The sequence below is a fragment of the Crocuta crocuta genome, unplaced genomic scaffold (genome assembly GCF_008692635.1).
Source record: "Crocuta crocuta isolate KB4526 unplaced genomic scaffold, BGI_CrCroc_1.0 scaffold175, whole genome shotgun sequence".
NCBI lineage: Eukaryota > Metazoa > Chordata > Mammalia > Carnivora > Hyaenidae > Crocuta > Crocuta crocuta.
The window spans coordinates 4857046-4874983 of record NW_027530988.1 but is presented as its reverse complement, the minus strand read 5'-3'; the positions used below and the strand labels follow the sequence as shown (position 1 = coordinate 4874983).

Here is a 17938-nt window from a genome sequence, read left to right as displayed (position 1 = left end):
CTCACTCTACTGTGTACAAAGATCTGCAGTAAAACTTTAAATAGCAGTGGTTATGGAGGGCAGGCTTATCTTGTTACTGATTTTAATTTGAATACTTAGAAGGCCTTCTTATATAAATGTGGTTTCATAAGACATCATCTCTCTTTGGAAATTGCTCAAAATTAACAAAAAACTTAAATGAGAAAAAGGCCATATTCTCTATCTTCATTAAAACTAGGGGACACATATAATTCATAAACACAAAAATGCATATAAAAGCTTCCCCAAAATAGCTGAGCAAAGAGGAACAAAATCATGCAAAATTAAAGAATTTTAAAAGATTAGAGAGAAAAATGCATTCTGGAAGACAGGAAATAGGTATCTAAATGATGCAGAGCTGCAGTAGCTGAAAAATAAAATCAAAAGAAAGGAACAGAAGCTAAGTTCAAGATACAATTCAAAAAGGCTTTCTTGAGATTAAAAAAAACCCACACAAAACAAAAGTTGTACACGTGATGCTGCTTTACCTCTCATGTAATACCTCACACTCTTCCTTTCCAACCCGGCCTGGCAGAATGGCTCCCACAAAGAAGGGTGGCAAGAAGAAGAAGGGCCATTCTGCCATCAACGAGGTAGTGACCAGAGAATACATCATCAGCATTCACAAAGCGCATCCATGGAGTGGGGTTCAAGAAGCATACCCCTCGGGCACTCAAAGAGATCCAGAAATTTGCTATGAAGGAGGTGGGAACCCCAGATGTGCCCACTGATGCCAGACTCAACAAAACTATCTGGACCAAAGGATTAAGGAATGTTCCATATCGTATCTGTGTGTAGTTGTCCAGAAAACATAAGGAGGGTGAAGATTCAACAAACAAGCTCTGTACGTTGCTTACCTACATGTCTGTCACCACTTTCAAAAATCTACAGACCGTTAATGTGGATGAGAACTAATTGCTGATTGTCAAATAAAGGCATTTCTGCCTTAAAAAATAAAAAAATAAAATAAAAAACAAAACAAAACAAACCCACTTGAATCTGTATATGCAAGGGCACATTTCATACAGGAAGAAAAATAAAACTGACCAGAAAACTCAAAATTGTCACATGCCCAAGTAAATTACTTGGACTTTAAAGATAAAGAAGGAATCTTTTGGACAGTGGTATAAAAAGAACAAGACACTTGTAATGGGGAATAAAATCAAGCCATTCATAGATTTCTCCACAGCAACAGACAGAGGAAAAGAACTACAAATCACTCAAGGGAAGAAACTATGAGCCAAGGATTTTTTTTTTTATTCAACCAAGATGTTCTTCAAATATAAAGACCTCAGATAAACAAGTTTGAATATGTAGGAAACCAAGGAAGAGTTTCCCATGAGCTTTTCTTGAGGAAACTACTGGAAAATTAATTTCAAGCCAGAGACAAGCTAGGGAAGTTGTGGGAAAATAATCCATGACATTATTTTGTTGAGCATTGAACATATGTAACTATAAAACCAGGGCTCAAACAAATGTAGGGCTTATGGTGTCAGAACAGAATGTGAAAGTTATATGCCTATATATGTAGAAATGAGCCAGCTAACTAAAATTGGCAAGAAAGAGGAAACAACATGAAAGATAAGTTCATTGATTACAAAGGTGCTCTATTAGGAGTTAAATGAATCCTTCAAAGCTAAAAAACCAGTAATATAATTATAGATGTTATCTAATAATATAAACAAATATCGATACAGTTAATATTAACAACAAAAATTAGGAAGTAGAGAAAAAGAAATAAAATGGAACACTATTTTATCATTATTCAAAGTAGACATAATTACTTCCACAAGACATAGATAAGTAGGGACATCATGTAAAGTCTTAAGTATAAAATAATGATTAGAACAAAAAGACAAACGTTATCCTTACTAGAAGAACTACACATAAAACATAAAATAAGAAATGAGACCACTATTTTACATCTCTTTAAAAGCCTGTAAAAGAACTATATAAAATTATACAATAGAGGTTAGAAATATCTTTCATATCAATAAATATAAATGAACATAACTCACATAGTTTCAGAAAAAATTTTCAATAAAACAAAATACTGTATATAACTATACTTTCTGTATATTTATACATGAAAGGTTCTGGTCCCCAATTCCAGCATGGTGTTTGTGTGGATGCATGTGTGTGGGGAGGGAGAAGGACTTTCTCCACACCAAAAAGAAATTTTCCAGCACCAACTGAGTGTCCTACAATTTAACTCAATACCCATACTATCTACCCAGAGACTGCATCAGATCCCAAAGGTTAAGTGTTCAGTCCTACAAGACTGCCCCTATCCACCTTGCCAGATGTCAATTGCAAGTCCAGGTTACCACCTGTGTTTCTGATCAATTAGCTATATATCGAAAGTTCCACAGATTCTCTCCTTGGGTTTGAGTAATTTGCTAGAGGAACTCACAAATCAAAGAGAAACATTTTTTCTTACTAGATCACTGATTTATTATAAAAGGATATAACTCAGAAAGAGCCAAATGGAAGAGTTGCATAGGGCAAGATACGGAAAAAGGATTCCATGCCCTGTCCAGGTGTGCCATTCTTCCCAAATCTCCATGTGTTCACCAACCTGGAAGCTCTCTGGACCCTGTCCTTTTGGAGCCTTTATGGAAGCTTTGCTACATAGGCATGATTGATTAAGTCATTGGCCATTGGTGAATAAATTTAATCTCCAGTCCCTCTCTCCTCCCCAGAGATGGGGGTGGGGCGGGGATGGGGGGGAGGTTTGAAAGTTCCAACCCTCTAATCACATGAATGGTTCTCCTGGCAACCAGATCCTCATCCTTAGGTTACCCAAGGGTTTTCCAAAAGTCACCTCATTAACAAAACAGAAGACACCTTTACTGCTTTTATCACAGGAAATTCCAAGGGTTTTAGGAGCTCTGAGCCAGGAACAGTGGATGAAGACCAAATATACATTTCTCATAAATCACAATATCACAGTATACATAATAAAGAACTAAAACAAAGTAATTTAGAAGGATTGAAAATAAAAGGAAAACAAATTATACAAGACAAAGGCAAGCAAAAAGGAAGCTGGAGTCAAAAGATATTAGTCAAGGCAGAATTCTGGCCAAAAAACATTAACTGAGACAAAGAACACTCTGTAATGTTAAAAAGAGCCATTCACAATAAAAATATAATAGTGTTGAATATCTATGAGCCAAATGTCTCAACTTCATTAAACAAAAACTACAAGATAGAGAGATACAAATGTAGCAGAAGACTTAAGTTACCTCTCAGCCCATGATGGTTAGTAAAAGAAAGATATAAAAGAATGAAATAATAATTTTCTAAGACAGTATAATTTACAAAAATCAACCAGTAAAGAGGTAAAAACATTAGTTTAATTTCAAAGGACAAAATAGAGAAACTTGTCAATTTACTACCTCATGTAGCTTTTCTTTCTACCAAACTTTTGAAGAATTTCAGTAGCTCCAAAGAATACAACATGTCAGCAATTGTATTTTAAAAGTTAGCTAGGGGCACCTGGGTGGCTTGTGGGTTAAACCTCTGACTCTTGGTTTCCACTCATTTCATGGTCTCACGGTTCCTGGGTTTGAGGCCCACATTGGACTCTGCACTGACAATGTGGAATCTGCTTGGGATTCTCTGTCTCCTTCTCTCTTTGCCCCTTACCTGCTCACTATCTCTCTCAAAATGAATAAACAAACATTAAAAATAACTAAATAAAAGTTAGTTAGATATTATTTAGTTCGTTAATATTTATTATTATTTAGTTCGTTATTTGTTCGTTAATATTTATCGTTATCACCTTGGAATGCCAAGGTGATCAAGGTCATTGAAGACTAGATTACAGAGAGCAGGAGGGTTGATATAACCCAAAAATGAAGGTATACTGCTGACCCTTCCTGGTAAAAGAAAAATTGCTCTTGTGTTTCTTTATAATTGGTAAAAAGAGCACAATTAATTTCTGAATTGATTCGCTTCACACACTGGGACCATATCTGAAGATCCCACACATAGAACAGCAGAAGCAATTAGAATCTATACATAATTAAGTTTATCATAACCTACAGTTATTCTTCCACATTCACCTGTCTTTTGTACAGATGGGAATATTGGGAGTTGATAGGTATCATTATTGCTACATTTTAAAAGTTTTAATGGTAACAATAATTTTGTCAATTTCCATAAAAATGTCGTGTTGCTTTTGGTTTCATATTCTGGGATGTTCTCATTCCATGGGTCAGGGAGTCTAAGTCAAAATTCTATATATCATCTGGCATCCTAATTTCCTGCTGTGACAAGTGGTGCCATAGTGGCATTTTGGATTCCTAGAGGGTTTTTTTTAAAGATATATAGATTAATTAATAAATCTATTTATTTCATTCCTAAGAACACCATAGTTCTTTAACTACCACCAAATATTCCTGTCCAAACAGAGATTCTTCTCTGATTATCATTCTTTCCTTCTGCCTGTTTCATTAAAATATACTCCTCTTTTCTCTGCTATTTGGCCTCTGCCACTTTAAATCCTATTTCCCATTGAAATTAGGGAATTTGGGTCAGTGGGATATCTCTCTAGTCTTCAGAGGGCAGACAGCATAGAGCTTTTCAATGATGTTGGATCTCTCCACAAGAATGCATTTTTGAATGATTAAGAAAATGAATGTCTGACCTCTTGAGAAACTGGGATGGGAAATGGGATGGATCATATATAATAAATCCATGCTAACCTTTCTATCTGCCTAGGTTTCTGAATTTCTTGCTCTATAATATGCTAGGGAAGTTTTGTCATCTAAGTATTGAATATAGGTCACCACTGAGTCCTGGTTTAGTCAACTAACAGACAACCATCAGAACTCTTTCTACTTGTTCAAGTTAACACATTAATTAATTAATTAAGTGCTTCAGGTAAGTGCATCCAGAATGAAAATTTTGGATCAAGGTAATATTATATTCTATTCTACTTGGCTTAATAGCCTTAGAATTTATTCCATTCCGTATTCTCCAGGTACCTGCTGGTAAAAATTAGAGAAGCTTTGTAAATATTTTGCTGTTTACTTTTTCCTGAGTCTGATTTTGTGCATGTCCCCATTGGGGAATATGTAAACAGATTCCAGCTATAGATATAGAGGCAATGATAGATGGTGAGGCTATTTTAAGGAGAATAGTTCTCCTCCTATAAGGCAACTGCTTTGGGTAAGGTTGTTACCCTATCTTCAAGCAAGAGAAGATTAGTGTTTTTAGTCAAGAAGGGAGACGTTTCTTCTGCTTGGCCAGAGATGCTCATATATCTCAGTTTCTTCCTCATCCACCCAAAAATTTCCATTTTAAGTGTCAGGGTCCGTAGTCTTTTCCTTTCAGTGCCTTTCTTTTCAAATAACAAACTCTCCAAAGGCTAAGTTCCAGTTATACAACATCCTATGTAACTAGATTTTTAGTCTAATTTTCAGCCCTAATAATCTAATATCTAATATTAATAATAAATAATACTAATCTAATACCTGCCCTGCACTAAAATAAATAATGAGTGATTTTTTTTTCAGGGCTACTTTGCACAAATTTTGATCATGCCTTGTTCTGAGAGGTTAAAACCCTGTGTTTGTGATTTTACTTCTGTAAATTCTCCAGAAGCAGACATCTTTAAGTACCCCATAGTACTTAAAAATCACCATTACTACCATATATCCAACTGTGCTCCCAGATTATTGCCTTCTATAGGCAATTAATTTCAAGTAATCTCAGCTGGTAATTTAAGAAATCATGATTGCAATGCATGCCATAGATGACCAGTACCCTGTTTTCCTGCAGGATTTATAGCATCTCTGCATTTACAGTCATAGCTCAGTAACTCAGTCTAAGAATTCAGTCTTGGTGAATCTGTTTTGTTGGCCTACTGTTGGTAACAAGTATTGGATAACTTAGGGTCTAGTCAGTAAAAGAGAAATAGTGCTTTGTTTTTCAAACAGAGGTGATTTAATATTGAAAACTGGTTATAATTTTTGAAGAGCTAGGAGAACAAAAAAGGGAAAGTGATGTAATCCAAAGATTAATGCAGAATGGAACAATATCCCTAAGTCTGGGAAACAGAGGAGAAGAGGTGATGTGTTACAAGAGGTCAGGAACACCTCTCTGCCATGTGACTTGGTGTGCAAAATAGGCTTGGCACCCAAGGTGGGGACTGCCAGGTCAGTGCTGGAACCATGGAGCAAGTGGTGCTGAAAAGCCAGTAGAAGAGTCACCAAGGGCATTCTGGGCAGCCAGTCTTTAGGACTGTTGAGAGGGTGTAACACACTAGAACCAGGACTGAGGAAGAGATTCTGTACAGTGGGTGCCAGAAGTACAGAAAGGTGCTCTTGAAAGGAAGGCTTGAGAGAGAAAGAGTCATCTCCTCTCCATTTGATCTTCTAATATTCACCAGTACCTCACAGTGGTAGAATGTAACCAGAAACCAGTCAGCAAAAGAAGGTTGTCATGTGGCAACACAGTGGAACATAGAAGGGTGGTAAATGAGGTAAAGATCTCTCATGCAGATGACTTTGTCTCTCTTTGTCTTAGTTTTTCCGGTGGCAGGGGACTTCTGTTCTCCCAGAATTTGTAGTATAGGGCATCTATTTCTGTGTATACTAGTTTTGATTCTTACTTCAAAGGACCACTCTGAGTTGTCTCTTTTTTCCATTTTCACTATTGTTTTCTTACTCCAAGACCCTTCCACCTAGTACTTGCCTTGTTTTCACCTTCCAAATACAAATATACTACAAATTCTTACTATTTTTTTTTTGACATGTACCGGACTCTATGCTTAAGAATTATTGGTACATTAGTCAGGATGAGTAGCTATGAATTTATCTTTTATTATTTTTTTTTATTGTCAAATGGAAATAAACTTGAAGGCATTTGGGAAAATAAAGACTCTGTTAAAACAAAGAGCTGTGTCATTGTCAAATCTAAAAACATAAAGTTCAGAAGGTAGATTTATTACATCAGTGAAACTTATTAGATTAGTGATTAGTTATCAACATGATGCCCTGATTGGAATCCTTTATTGACCTTCCACTCCCCCAGCCCCGTGATATATCCCCAGAAATTGTTCACAACAAGCATTCTTCCTTTAGATGTGACATACTCTCAAATCTTCATAGATTAAACTCTTCCACCTTCCCCTTTTCTTCCTTTCCTTCTTAGCAGAGTAAATACTCTTCACTGAGCTAGGCGCTGCTTAGTTGTTCTCACCTTTGTGAAGCCTTTCCATATCATGTGGCACATTTCCTGAATATGTGGTTCACACTAAATGTATATGACTTATCATATAATGTTTTTAACATTTTAATACAAAAGTGGCATACTAAAGAAGATGGATTTTCCATAGTATGATTTACCAAGGGAGCCCAACCAAACACGAATTTCAACATTGTATTCAATGTTCGATGCGTTCTATCTCCTCCATTAAATTATGAACTCCAGCTTGAAAGAAAGAAATAAATGTCATTTGTATTTCTATTTCTAGCATCTAGTTCAATGCTGGGTACATAGTGGGCTTCAATAAATGCCTAATGTAATTTAATTATATATTAGTGGAAGAATGCCAAAGTCACATAATACAGTGCTTCTGGTTGGTGTGCATATTTCTGATTTTCCTACCTGTTCTGGTCTGACAAGTACCAATTTTCTAACCTTTAAAAACATCTGACATACATTATTTTTAAAAGTTAATATTCCTTCCTGAGATTATTTCACCATTTCTTGTAGACCTTTGAAACCCTAAAGAAGTATATATTTTCCCAAATTTTATGAACATGTATTATTTTTACCTGATTAGTGTCTGCTAGATTTGACCCAATTTTAATCTTATACTCATCAATCATTTATGCGGAAAATATTGCAAAGCCTCCTTTAGAAAACTGGCCTTTTGAGAAATGGGACTTACTCAGTCTCTATTTTATCATATTCTTGGTAGAATTACAGTATCATTTTAGATGGTGGTTATTATACTTTATGTTTAATTCTTTGAGGAAAGGTTGTGAGAGGACTCTAAGCTTTGGAGGCACAGTCAGGAGCTGCACCAGGTTTTCAAATAGCAGCTACAATCATGAGACCAAAGGCAATTCTTGCCCAAAAGGTGTGGAATCACTAAGCTGAGCATTTTTCTGTAAACCCGGCTTGCTCATGTGGATCTCCATTGTCATCTGTGGTCTCATCTTAGGGTGTGGACAACTAGATAAACACCACGTTGGCTAAGATATTTTGTTGTCCTTGATTTCTGAGTATTTCTGTTCTTAAGATCAAAAGCCCACAAAGGAAAAAAGTACTAGTAAGAGAGAATCACACTCTGGACTTAAACATAAGATGGAGGGTAGAGCATTAGGATAGTCCATCTTCAGAAGCTAGTGTGTTATTGTAGTGAACAAATGGACTTTCTGTCTGGGCAAAGGCCTGTTTGCCCTTGTAGCTGACTCTACCCTGCACACTAATGGATATGATGCTAATAGAGACCAGTTTTCTCTTTCTTAAATTCATTTCTGTTCTCTATATCTTGACACCATATCAGTTTGAGGCAAGCTGTGGCAGGCACATTTACTAAAAGGATACCCATGTTGGGAAGCAGCAGCCAAAGGCTCAGTGCCAAGATTAGCCATTAGCAATAGGGGAAAACATTCTTGTTGTAGTCTTGTTTGCTGGAAGGCTACCCACTGGCATTTGAAATAGTTCTCTCCTGTCAATCAAACAAATTGTTTTGCAGATCTACTAGGTGTTTAGAGGACACAGAGATAGAGTTTTCAGATCTTTAGGTGCTTTTTCAGGAGGTGATCTGCATTCTGTAGCAATATCTGAAGTTCTGGGGCTTTTTAAGGATGGTTTCTCCTTCAGCAGTGTTGATGTACCCGTTGCTGACTAGAGATTATGGAAAATAATGGTTTTCAGACGTATCATTAAAACTGCCACCCTTTTGGAGAATATTAATGAAAATCTGGATATAGAAATATCTTTACCTTGATCTCCCAGGATATCAAAGTAGCCTGTGTTATCAGAATGAAAGATAGTATTAAGAAAAGCTATGACAACTTTCATCTTTGGTCTTTAAATCACCTTTGCCCTGATGCCACACTACCCATTTTCTCTTACCTGTTTTTTTCTTACTTGCCTTCACTGGCAAAAGAGATGTCAGTATACAGCAGAGGCTTAAAGTTGTGCTTCTGAAAATGAATAGATGTACCTTAATGTCTTAGTAGTTTAATTATATAAAAAAAAAAAAAACTGGTAAGGCCTGCAGTGAATAGCTACCTTTATAATGCAAATACTCCTCCATCTTTACTGTGGTTTCAACTGGTGGTGTTCAGCTTTTATCTCTTTATTTCTTTACACTTCCACACAGGAGCTCCCCTTTATGTTTTATTTATTCCTGCTTCTGATTAAGATTTCATCTGAAGAAAGTGTTGCGCTACTAAAAAATTATTTTTTAAAAAAACACTGAACTATACACATTATATGAGACAGAATGAGGTAAAATATCATTCTCCAAAAATCTTTGAATTAAGGATTCCCATTTCAATTGTTTATCCCAGTAGGAATTATCCTGTGAAAGGCAGAGTCCTTTGAAGAGTTCATCACTCTTGTGACGTTCCTTATGAAAGTTCTTCAATTCTGCCAGACACATGTCCTCTCTTTAACATTTACCAAACCCTCCTGGGACATAAAGACATGAATAGTGTCTATCTATACACCACAGGTATAATTTTATAGTGTTGATGGGTTGTTTCTCCCCCATCCCCTCCCGATTATAGGAGTAACTCATGATAATTGCAGAAAATTTGAGAATGTGGCTTCGTGATTTTGTACTATGTCAACATACCTAATGTGGAAATATATTTCTCAGAATTCTTTTCTCTGTATGTTTCAAGTTTAGCATTGACCACTAGACAAATTTGTCAGGATTTTGAATTTGGTTGTAAAATAGTTGTCATTATACTTAAAGTATGGTTGGCACATTGTAACCCATGGGCCAGATTCAGCATGCTGCCTGTTTTTTTAAATAAAATTGTATTGGAACACAGCCATATTTGTCTATATATTGTCTTCTGCTATTTTCATGCTACAGTGATGGAGCTGAGTGACCACAACACAAATTATATGACCTGTAAAGTCTAAAAGATTTTACTTTATGGCCTATAAATTCTGTATCTATTAATACATATTTTATAAATAAAAAAATTTGCCAACCCCAGCTTTCCAGGTTGGTGCAAGTCTCCACCGGCTATTGCACCTCCTCATTGATATGGACCAGTTAGATCTCTTCCCTCAGCTTCTCTAAGTACTGAACCAGGCACGTGTGCAACTCTATCTGCCTGCCCATCTGCATCACTAGGCTTAGCTATGATGAGAGATAGACATGGTTTGAGTTTGTCTTCGTGAGTTCCAGTTGCCCTCATGTGTTCTAAGGTATCCTAGGTTTTTCATGCTATGTGTCCAGTTTTCTTTCTGGCTGGCATCCTTGTTGAACTACCGTCACTTCGGGCCCACCATTAGATGTCAAGGAAGCAAGCTTCCTCAACCTTCCTTTTTTTCAACCGTAGTATAATGGCAAAAATAATAATCTCTAAGTAGTTTGGAAAACACTATTATTTTTATAAGAAATACATTACTTAATATATAATGGGTTTATTATGGTTATTGTAAGTAAGTTAATAAACATATTTTAAAAGAAAGTTAAATAAAATAAAAAATTCTGTTACTTGGTCACACTAGGCACATTTCTGGTGCTCTATAGCCAGAAGTGCCCAATGGCTGCCATATTGGTGCAAGTATAGCATACAGTAGGCACTCAAAAATGTTTTGCATTGATATTAAGAAGACTATCTATGCTATTGATTACATTTCTTGTGATACAGTATCTCACAATGATGTCCACTGACTCAAACTGTTCCTCTTATCTTAAAATAATCTCCTTTCCCACCATTGTCTCACATTCAACCTGAAAAATAATTATTTTTCATGTATCATCTATCAATGAAATATTTTGGCTCTTTCTTCTTAAAAGAATCAATTATTTCATCTTTTTTGTTTCACTGTACATATATGAATTTCCATTCTAGGATTATACTTCATACTTTATTGCATTTCTTTAGCTGAGTAAAGGCCCCTAGATGTCAGGAACTGGGTCTTATTTGTCTTTGTATTTTCCATATCTGGTACAATTCTGGCATATGGAAGTCACTCAGCAAATAATGGTTAAAGGGAAAAAGTGGAAGGACCTTTCTCTTTATTTTTCATGTTCTCATGACGTCTATTACTTTTATGTTTTGTATTTTGAGTCTCAACTAATTTCTCTTCTTTTGTATGCAAACATGCTAAAGTCTTCTCTGTTTAAAAAAAAATCATATTTAGGAAGTTTTCTTGAGGTCGTATTTAAAGGTTACACGACTGGATATATCAATATTATATTTGACAGTGGTCATAAATATAGCTCTTTGTTTATAATTCCAAAACCTTATATGTTCTAAAAATCTAAAGTTTTCCTTATAACTCATTCGGTAATAAATGGTAATAAATCCTGATTTCATATGCATAGACATGAGACTATGTATAGTCTATTGATCTTATTTAATGTGAATATTCAAATGGCATTTCAGTATTTGTGCTCTAATACTTTATTAAAATCAGAAAACTTCTGAATTCTGAAATACGTGTAGCCTCAAAGGTTTGGGGTTATCTGTGAACTTACACATTGCTCTGGCTATTTATATACATTATATATAAATTATATGTATGTAAGTATATATAATTATATATTCATATAATATGTAGATTATATATGTCTATTTATATACAGTACATATAAATTATATATTTATATATATTTAATTATATATATAATATGTAGATTTTTAACAGTAACATAAAAACAGTTTATCAAAAACAGTTTACTTGGTTTATACATAAAAATAATTCTGTGGCTATATTGAAGTGGGGCTTTTTTAATGTTTTATTTATTTCTGTGTGTGAGAGAGAGAGAGACAGACAGACAGCGTGAACAGGGGAGGGGCAGAGAGAGAGGGAGATAGAGAACGTGAAGCAGCCTCCGGGCTCTGAGCTAGCTGTCAGCACAGAGCCCGACGTGGGGCTCGAACCCACAGAACCCGCGAGATCATGACCTGAGCCGAAGCTGGACGCTTAACCGACTGACCCACCCAGGTGCCCCTCAAGTTTTAAAACTAGAGGAAAATTTACGTTTGATACCTAATAAAGTAAACTTTTCTTGATATTTTAAGGGCATAAAAATGAGGATATGTCTTATTTTTTATTCAGTTAATGACCAGATGGCTATCGGCTTTTGTTTCATTATTTTTAAAAAAGAAAACACACTTTTACAGAGCCATAGGGAGATACATAGCCAGAAATTACAGAATAGTTCTGGAATTTTCTGTCCTTGTACTGTCTCTATTCAAAGTCACAGGATACTCTTTTTGATGGACATAATTCTACAGGCAGAATAAAATCATCTTGAAATGATATGGCAGATACTTGACAATTCAGTCACACACAGAGGTTCACACTCCAAAAGCAATCATGGAAACTTAAAGCATGATTCATGCTCAAAGATTGTGAATCTTACCCCGAATCTGTGACTGCATTTCCCGTAAATAACTCTGCAGTTCTCCAGTAACCTTGGTTCCATTGTCTACAGCAAAGTTTAGCAGGGGAAGTGAAAGGAGTCTCCAGGGGGCATTGGCCCAATCCGCATGAACAATTTGTGAATGCACTCACTTCCTGGAACACATCAGCAATGTTCTTACATTTTCCCTTGCAGCTTCAAGTTCATCTTGTTGAATGACTCTATCATGTCAGTGAAAAATACAATCTTGTGAACCACTGGTGAGCCAACAAGTTGGAGATATAAGAAGTATCTATGTTCAAAAAGTGCCTGATTTGGGGAACCAGTTCCATGAATCTCTGTTTCAGGGCCTGTATCAGTTACTAAGCTATTGCCTTGCACCATCAAACCCACCTGGCCATATGAAGCTTTGGGAGGCTGGGGTTGGCACTTTATGAACTGCATTTTTTTTTTACCATTAAAAAAATGTTTATCTATTTATGAGAGAGAGAGAGTGGGAGAGAAAAAGAGAGAGAGTAGGAGAGAGAGAGAGTATGTTCATATGAGTGTGGGAGGGCCAGAGAGAGAGCAGGGCAGAGGATCCAAAGTGGGCTCAGAGCTGATAGCAGAGAACCTGATGCAGGGCTCAAACTCAAGAACTCTGAGACCATGACCTGAGCTGAAGTCAGAGGATCAATTGACAGAACCACCCAGGTTCCCCCTTGTTTTACCATTTGACTCCCTGCTGCACGTGGGCTTATAGGAGGCACTAGAGAGAGACCAGGAGCCTGGAGGACACAGAAGGGACAGGTTCCTTCCTGTTTATTTTCTACTCCTGATTTTATTTCTTGTGCGTGTCATTGCTATTCTAGCAGTGCTTCCTCACTCCAGAAGCAATACTGTTTTCCTAGTAGCAGCAGGTATTTCAGTCTGCTGCTTCTCTGACACTCCCCCAAACAAACCTCACTGAGCCCTCTCAGAGATCCAGAAACATCTGGTAAGTGTGTCCTTTTTAAAGTCTGGGTGTCAGCTGCAGAAAGTCTCTTCTTCAAGTAATGGAGATGCCGATACTGTGTGACCAGAGACTAGCTCCCCAGAGACTCTGCATCGCCATTCTCTGGTGCCTCATTCTCCAAGCTTCTTTTTCATTTTTTTCATTTTTATTTCTTTTTAAGTTTATTTATAAGAGAAAGGGGGGAGAGGTGCAACTGTCGGGGGCAGAGAGAGAGGGAGAGAAGAATCCCAAGCAGTCTCTAGGCTGTCGGCATGGGCCCTGACGCAGGGCTTGATCCCACGATCATGAGATCATGACCTGAGTCACAATCAAGAGTCAGAGCCCCCAGTCACCCCAAGTTCCTAACCTTTAATATAAATTTTAACCCTATTTCTTTCTCCCCCAGCCTACAGATAGTAGCTGCTTCCTGCTCTTAGTATCTCCTTGATGCCTTAGCATTCCCTTTTGTGACTTTAACGTTTTCCAATACCTGAGCTAACAATTCTTTAAATCTCACAGTTCAAATAACGGGTATGACTTTTGTTTTCTGAGTGGATCTTGGCTGATAAAGTGACATAGACAAAGACTGTAGTCAATCCAACTTCTCCTACATATTCTTTTTACTTGTTAACGCCTCAAGCTCAAGGCACCTCCTTGATGACTTTTGCATCACTGCAAGTAGTGAGCCCCTTATGCTGGCCCAGAATACTAATTCTTGTGGTGACATTCTTGTTGTAATGTTTATTATCTCTTAAGTCATCTCAACCCTCTTTATCAATTGTAGATGCTTGCTGTAGCAAGTAAACTCATTTTTCTCATATAGACGAAATTCAAATTTGTTACTGAAAAAACCACTACTCATTTAGCTGATGTATGTTGATATCATTAAGAAAACTGTTTCCCTAAAATCCCAGGTGATCCCAACTTGGCCATGAGGTCACCTGCTGGATACTCCTTAAATAGAAAAATGTCCCAAACTAAATTTTGTATTGTAATGTGTTTGTTGTTGTTGTTTTGTTTTGTTTTACTGTGTTAAAATCAGATTTCATGTTGGTCTTTGTCTAAAATAGGTAACGAGGGGCTTGCTGGAGCATTTCCAGTTTTCCTGAGGCCTAAGCTCAAATTAATACCAATATCTGTTTCTATATATCACTGTCACACTTTTTAAATCAATTTATACAATTCCTAAGTGAAGACTTAGGTGTGCAGAGAATAGCAGAAAGAGTACAGAAAACAACTCCAAAGTCTTTGGTTTAGTGGAAGTCAGGTTTTGCAGGCCTTATCGTTCAGTTTTTTAAAATGCAAGGAATTTCTAAATGTCCTGAAATGAGAAGTAAATCAAAACAAATGTCTTGGATAATTCTTACTGGTATCACACTGTATATGTAAACACTGCTTTCCAGTTGGTAAGCACAAGTGAGACAGATCCTGCCCAGACCGTTTACTAGCTTACAGGGATGCTACATAGGAGGAAAGCAGAGAAGAGGCTGTTTCGCTTTTGTTTGAGATTCACAACAGCTGTTGTATTCTTCTTGACTGGTTCCAAATTTAATAAGGCCCAATAAATCTCTAAGAAAATAGCCCTGAGACACTGCTATTGTTTTTATTTTGTTGTTGAGCTCACAGTACAAGTCTCTCTCTTTGTAGCACTCTTTCTGGCTAATTCCAGAGTGGCTCATGCCAAATATAAACCCCAAAACACTAGCCCAGAAAAGCACAGAGGAAAATCACATCTCTGGCAATGCATAGCCACTAACAGAACGCTTCCCTTAAAATCTAATTCAGACTAGTAGCTTGTGCAAATCAGGTGTCTGAGATGACTAGTCTGGCTACCCTCTGAGCCTTAAACGCCCTTTTCAAACCTTTGCTTCAAATTCATGGCTATTGTTCTCTTATAAATAATTTGGAAGAAACTATCTTCATCTGCTCATGTAATTTCCCTGGTCTGTAAAATGCACCTCAGCGTGCTTCACTGGGATCACTGTGATAGAGATTACACGCCCAGTGTAAGCAGCCAAAAGGAACATACTACTGATGCGAGTAATATATTTTCAATTTTTAATGAAGTGTTACTTGTCCACAACATTATCTGTTTTAGGTTCCAGGCTGTGTGCCAGTGATAAACTGCCTAGCTCAACATCTTATCTATTTTTAAGTGACCAGTCTTCAGAGGTAAATTCCCTGTTTTCCTCAGTGCATTGATCCAGTGTTGGCTGCCATTAAATGCCTCACAAGTGTATAAGATGTGAGTTTTTGTATGTGTGAGGGTGGGGGACTTACATACATTTCTGTTTCCTCTTTTGTGTGAAAATTTGAGTAATACGCACAACCGATTATGCACAGCTGAGGCAAATCTTCCAATGAACTAGAGGCTCATGGGATTTCTGCCTCAGGTGGGAAACAATTAAACATGTTATAAATGTGAGTAAGCCCGGCTGCAAGGTAAGCAGGTAAAAGAAGAGAGAACTGTTTTCTATGCTGTAGGTTATTTGTCAATACATACAAGTAATATTGCTTCTAGATGGCTTGGGATAAGTAATCCAGAAAGCTAGGCCAAATGAAAACCACACCCTCAGCAAAGATGGTAAAGAATGAAGACCGGTGTCAAGTGGCTTTTGGATGGAACAACGAGGCTGAATGAAGTGGAGGAAGACTCTGAGCCACTCAGTCTGTTGTTTAGGATCAGAGACTAATACAGAATTTTCTCAGAGACCTGCAAAGGTATTGAGCAGGTGTGGACATTAGCAGATACCTTTCCCGCAGAGGCACATAAGGGTTGCTGCATCCAGTTTTGAAATGACTTGCTAAAAGGTGAGTGTGTTACTCCTTGAGCATATATCTGAGGTTTACTGGAGAGCCCAGTGAAATTTATAAAACTCCTGGACTATTAGCCATGAGTTTGATTAAATGATACTGTGAGAACTTTGTGCATTTATTCCTTTGGCAAATCAGAAGTCCTGTTAGAAAGCTGAAAGTCAGGAGAAGACAGGCTGTACTTTAATTTTTCTTTTTAAGATTATTATGCTCTGAGTTTGGGAAATGAACAAGACTGTTTGGAAGAGCAGCAAGGCCTGAAAAGTGATATTCTGGACTCTCACTTCGAGTACCCAAAAAATGGAATTAGAAAAAGACTTTTTTTTGCTTTGCTCAAAATAATTTGAAGCTGGAACTTGAAAGGAAGGCATTAATGAAGAAATATAAGGAGGTAAATTTGTAAAACTTACTGTGTGGTTGATGTTGGTTATATCCTGCAATAACAATAAAAGGACTGAGCGGTGTTTAACAGAAGAATAAAAGAGCTACACTAGTAGCTTCAGACCAGTGTAATGTCAGTATACAATATAAGTTATAAAGTGTGCTTTTAGTTTAATATGCTAAATATTCTCATAAGGTAGGTGTCACCAATTCTGGATGTTGGAATGGATGACCCATAAATATTTAAATAAAACATTTTGCTTAAAATGTAGATTAAATAAACAGGAAAAGAGAATACATAAAAATACAACATTTCCTAGAACAAACTAGAAGATAGAGACCTGATAGAGATAGCTGACTATTATAAGTCATGTAAAGATGCCAACAGTCAGACATTAGTTGAAGCTACCTTCTGTTTCCAACAAGATATCTGAAAAATTATTGCCTTAGTTGATAATGTTTTCTTTAGAGTACGGAGAAAACCACCATAAGAACTGATATCCTAGATTGGTCAGTGGAGGGAGAGGACTTCTCTTTGGGAAATCTCCCTACCCCCACCTGATCCAGGTGATTCAGATACTTTTTCACATCTGAAGACCACTGCCTTAGATTTGCTTCTCATCTATGCAAAGCAGTAGTTTGTTAAGACTGCTGATAGTTGTTAAAGAATATGGAGTTACAGAATTGAAGCTAGCATTAGGTTAGATACTAGAAAAATAGATTTTGGGGAAAAAAAAGTAAAAAAAAAAATAGATTTTGACCACTTTAGAAGAAGGGTGGATACTCAACAGTTGTTGAGCAATTGCTCTGGTCCTGGCATTGACCTAGATACTTACATAATTAAACAAAAATTATTTACTACTAAGTCACAAGTATTACATTGCAACATATTATTATCAAATTACAAAGCAGGGGAGGGGGGATGAAAATTCAGAGATTAAATCACTTGCAGCCAGCCAAAGCCAAGCTATAATCTGAGCTCATCAATTTAGCTCCACAGCCCAGGCTTTATGGGTGTGACCTGTGACCTGAAAACCTTGCAAGTCTAACTACCTCTTAAAATGCCCCTACACGATGTACCTAAATAAATGCTTATAACAGTGCAGGAAGTCTCTGATGAGTTCAGATCCAAAAAGCACACCAGCAAAAGATGCAAGGTATGCATT

General features: G+C 36.8%; 1 pseudogene; it reads left to right on the top strand.

Annotated features, from left to right (window-relative positions):
• The first annotated feature begins 554 nt into the window (after positions 1-554).
• On the top strand, positions 555-947 carry LOC144236683 (large ribosomal subunit protein eL31 pseudogene; annotated as a pseudogene).
• Positions 948-17938: the final 16991 nt, after the last annotated feature.